General features: G+C 40.7%; 1 pseudogene; it reads left to right on the top strand.

Moving 5' to 3' along the window:
* The first annotated feature begins 306 nt into the window (after positions 1 to 306).
* Positions 307 to 3,132, top strand: LOC144336188 (proteasome subunit alpha type-6 pseudogene; annotated as a pseudogene).
* Positions 3,133 to 5,456: the final 2,324 nt, after the last annotated feature.

Here is a 5,456-nt window from a genome sequence, read left to right on the forward strand (position 1 = left end):
AACTAAAAAATAATAATAAGGATCCGCCATTTACAGGATACTAGCTAACAGACACAGAAGACGGAACCAGGAAGACATCCCTTTCCAATCCTCCACAGCAAAGTAGATTCAGGGACGATCAGCAATCAGCAATGCTGAGGCCACTGGGTGCAAGGGTTAGAGGGAAACAGATATTCACAAATTGCTTCTTATTTGCTAAGGGAAAGAGGTAGCTTTTCAGTGGTGACAACTGGCTGACACCACATGAACCAGGTGATCAAACCAAGCACTGCCAACAAAGGGACAAAAGTCTAAATTTAGTCTATCATGGGCCCCTCTGTGACACAAAAGGAAGCACCCAATGCCACCTATGTGGTATCTTCACCTGGACCAAATCATGGAGAAACAGACAAATCCACATCATGGGACACGCCACAAAAGTAGGTTTGGATGCTTCCAAACTGTCAATGTCTTGAAAGACAAAAATAATAGGATGGGGGTTAAGGGGCTGTCCTAGATATAAGGAGACTAAAGAGACTTTTTTAAAGAAAATGATGCATCCTAACATTTTTCCAACCACCGTCTTTCAAGTGTGCAACATAGTTCCATCAAATTTTACTGTGTATAGAGACTCTCAAAAGAAGGAAAATGTGGCCCTCCCCTTAACGGGATGCATCCAAATCCATGTGGTGGCCGGGCGCGGTCACTCACACCTGTAATCCCAGCACTTTGGGATACCGAAGCAGGCGGATCATGAGGTCAGGAGATCAAGGCCATCCTGGCCAACAACACGATGAAACCCTATCTCTACTAAAAATACAAAAAATTAGCCGGGCGTGGTGGTGGGCACCTGTAGTCTCAGCTACTGGGGAGGCTGAGGCAGGAGAATGGTGTGACCCTGGAAGGCAGAGCTTGCAGTGAGCCAAGATTGTGCCACTGCACTCCTGTACGGGTTACAGAGCAAGACTCCGTCTCACAAAAAAAAAAAAAAAAAAAAAAAAAAAAAAAGGCCAGTCTTTCCCCTGCCCTGGAAATCTGGGAACCTCCTTCCACTACAGATTGAGCTCTACTCCTTTCCCACTGAGAATCCCTGGATTAAGCTGGTTGTTCCTTGTAACGTAAGTGAGACTCTCAATACTCACTGCCCAGAGACCCCGACTTCTGATCTTTTGCTGCCTTTACGGTTGACCAGAGCACTGCTGTCCTGGGGCAACAGCAAGAGCAAACAAGTAATTGCAGAGTTTATAACATGAAAGTTGATAGAAGAGTTGGGCTAGGCATGCCTGGACCTCTTAAGCCAATTCAGCTGTGTTTACTCCTCCCTCCATGCTCCTTCCCTCTTCTCATTCCTTCTGTTGCCTCATGTGCCACAAGGACCTTTCCGTAGCCCCATGTCACTGGATTTTCCCCACGTCCTAAACACAGACAATTGCTAATTAAGTCATTCACATTATTTCCTTTTGAGAATGATTTTGGCCTTTTGATTGTTTTTCTAGCAATAAACATCTTTCTGGAAGAGGAATTAGCTCACTTGAGCAGCTGGTTTCAACAGCTCCCTGCATTTTCCTTCAGCACCCAGGGACATGTGATTTGCAACTAAAACAAAATAAAAATGCACAAAACTCATTCACTCATACCAATAATATTTGCTGTATAACTTTTTCAAACGACCGACTTCTTTCCAAATATACACAACAAAACTGGTCAGCATTAAAACTGCAAGGACAGTGGTTGTCACTGTTTGCCACTGGATCTGTCAACTCCTTTGTGGAGCCTCTCAAAGCTGCCCATGGCCATAGCCTTGGGCCTGGGGTTGGAGTGGAGAAGAGCTGGCAGAAATGGCTGCGGATTGGAACCTGGCTGGAGACCAGGGCAGGTACTTCTTGGGAAGGACCAAGAGAGAGTCCTTAAAGGGTAACCTGACAGCGTCCTCAGGGAGGAAATGTGATCCTAAGTGGAAAACCATAAATAATGACTCCTCTGCTCACGACTCAAAGGAATTCCAAATAGTAGCAACAGAATACATCTTTCCTTTTCATTTTATATGAAGAGTTGCTAATGTTTAAGATGACTGTGTCCTCTTTTTCTTCTTACAATGACTTGTCACTTCAGTCCTGAACAAATATTGTCTGATATATTAGCATATCAGTGGCTTAGAAAAATATAAAGGCAAAATGTACTAGAGCTGAACAATACAGATCCCCTAGTCACTCACTTTTAATTACATTTGGATGGATTCTTCATTGCCATGGAAACACTCTACCCTTACCAAAATTTTTAGGCAGGGATCTCCTCCAAGTTTCACAGTTCTGTGTCTTAAAGACATTTCTTGTGCTATTTATGAGTTTAGAAGCTATGCCGCAATTTCCTATTGGGATAGCATGCAACTGTAGCTGCTGTCAGTTGCTCAAGACAGTTAATATAAGAGATATTGCACCAGAGACTGTGAGCGAAGTAGTAGGTGTACCAACACGTTCCATGATTCTGGCACTGGTTTTGACTGCCACCTTATAATTTTTTCACCCGAAGGCCGGCTCTACCAAGTAGAGTATGCTTTTCAGGCTATTAACCAGGGTGGCCTTACATCAGTAGCTATCAGAAAGAAAGACTGTGCAGCAATTGTCACAAAGACGATAGTACCTGACAAATTATTGGATTCCAGGACTCACTTAATCAAGATGACCAAAAACACTGGCTGTGTGATCACAGGAGTGACCGCTGACAGCAGATCCCAGGAACAGAGGGCACAATATAAGGCAGCTAATTGCAAATATAAGTATGTTTGTTAGATTCCTGTGGACATACTATGTAGAAGGAATTACTGATATTACTCAGGTCTATACACAGAATGCTGAAATGAGGTCTCTTGTTTGTTGTATGATTTTAATTAGTATATTTGAAGAACTAGGCCCTCAGGTGTACAAGTGTGATGCTGCGAGTTACTACTGTGGGTTTAAAGCCACTGCAGCAGGAGTTAAACAAGCTGAATCAACCAGCTTCATTGAAGTGAAGAAGAAATTTGCCTGGACATTTGAACACAGTGGCAACTGCAATTACATGCCTTTCTACTGTGCTATCAATGATCTCAAACCTTCAGAGATAGAAATTCAAGTAGTTACAGATGAAATTCCTGAATTCAGGATTCTTACATGAGCAGAGATTCACCACACCTTATTGTTCCAGCACAGAGAGACTAAACATTGCCCTTAGTTTACCAAATCCGTGATGCCACTTCCTCTGTGTTTGGTAACAACAAACCAACTTTATAGAGGTCTCTGGATTGAAACAGGAGCCTCTCCCGCTCCTCCCACCACTGAAGTGGTCAGGACTCTATTAGTAAAAACAATGCTTTTGGAGAAAAATGTAAAAAATAAAAAATGATCCCTTGCTTTCTATTGTTACAGATTATTTCTATATGAAACTACTTTCTTTATTGTCTTTGGTTTGGTTGATTTATTAAATGGCTCTGTCCAATATGGTAGCCATTGGCCACATCCACATATGGGTATTTAAATGTATATTATTAAATAAAATTAAAATACAGTTAGTCAGTAGCACTAGCCACATTTCAAGTCACATTAGCCACATTCTAAGAGTTCATTAACCATAGGTAGGTAGTGGCTACACATTAGACAGTGCAGATATACAGCATTTCCATCATTGCAGAACATTCTATTAAACAGGGTTACAAATAAAAGTTTGCTTATATCAGAGCTATTCAATTTTATTTGGTCAAAAATAACAAGGGACTAGGAAGATATATGCAGAGCTAGCTTTATGTGTGGGACTAGGAACATATATGCAGAGCTAGCTTTATGTGTAAATGACCCCACACTTAGAAGAAACCAAAGCTCGGTTCAGTGCTCTGTTGTGGTCTTGAAATTCTTAATAATTTTGAACAAGGCTCTGAGTTCATGCACAAGGCTCTTCAAATTAAGTAGCCAGTCCTGCACTATATAAGATGAAGCTTGGCTGTTGAATTCTTTGTTTTCACTTCCCCTGCATTTGGTTCTTTTCAGCTGCCCTTTTTTTAGAGCAAGGAAGAAGAGTTGACACATGAGATAAAATTCAGGTGCCTGGAATCCTTTATAGCATCTCAACAGTCTTATCAGTATCAGGGATCCAGCTTTAAATAACACCTCTTAGGAATGATAAAAGCCTAAAACATTTTGGCAACTCCAATACTAAGAAAAAGTTTAGCTTCTCTTAGTAACAGGTGTTTTCTACCATGAATTCTGAGTTGCCCATGGTGGAATTCCTTTCTCTTATACAGCCTTGCCAGAGCTTTTTTTTTTTTTTTTTTTTTTTTTAATTTGAGACAGAGTCTCGCTCTGTCTCCAGACTGGAGTGTAGCAGCACAATTTCGACTCACTGCAATCTCTGCCTCCTGGGTTCAAGCAATTCCCCTGCCTCAGACTCCCGAGTAATTGGGACTACAGGCGCGCACCACCATGCCTGTCTAATTTTTTGTGTTTTAGTAGAGACGAGGTTTCACCATGTTGGCCAAGATGGTCTCAATCTCCTGACCTTGTGATCTGCCTGCTTCGGCCTCCCAAAGTGCTGATATTACAGGCATGAGGCACCGAGGCCGGCCTGCCAGAGCTCATGTTTAAGATTTAGCCTGACTTGTTTTATTCTTCATCCACTAATTCCTTTATTCTTACAATCCTTTATTCAGCAAATATGAAGCATCTACCATGTATGAGACACTGTTACAGGTCTGAATAAAAAATTATGTGGCACATACCTGCTGTTGCCATCTGGTAAATTATGTGCTGCAATTAACCCAACATTAGCAACAGAAACAAGAGGACAGTAAAATCAAAGGCAGCCTGAGTATCATCAAGGATTTATTAGCTACTCTCCATGTTTCCTGGTCACATTAAAACAACAAAACAGAATGAATGAACAATTCCTACTGATTCATGTACTATGTTATAAAGAGGAAAATTTCCCAACCAAATTTTGGTTAGTTTTTTTTTTTTTTAATATACCAACCAGTTAAAGGAAAAATAGCACAGATAATAATAGTATTAGTGATAATTTTACAATTAATACTAAAGTCACTTTCACTTGTATTGGGAGCTCATTGCATGATGTACCTTTCTGAAAAATTTGATTCCCAATTATGCTTGAATTAAACTAACATTTGCATTGGTGCTGCCTTCCTGGGCTCATATGGTTCAGGTATGTATCGAATGTCAAAGGAAAGACGGCATGTGACTACACAGGCCAATGAAAATTTGCAAAGCCAGAGACACTCATGCTGAGAATTGCAATGTCACATAAAAATGCTTCTTCTCGCCTTTCAGTATCCTTGGGAGGCTTGTAGAAATGCATACCACATAAACTGAATAGGAAATAAGGGCAAAGAGAATATAGTAGAAAAATAAGGTAAAAAACAAACAAACAAAAACCCTCATAGGTAAAGTTATTATTCACAATGCATGACAAATGGTCCCGTATTTTTTTAAAAG

The sequence above is a fragment of the Macaca mulatta genome, chromosome 17, assembly GCF_049350105.2.
Source record: "Macaca mulatta isolate MMU2019108-1 chromosome 17, T2T-MMU8v2.0, whole genome shotgun sequence".
In the NCBI taxonomy this organism is placed as follows: domain Eukaryota; kingdom Metazoa; phylum Chordata; class Mammalia; order Primates; family Cercopithecidae; genus Macaca; species Macaca mulatta.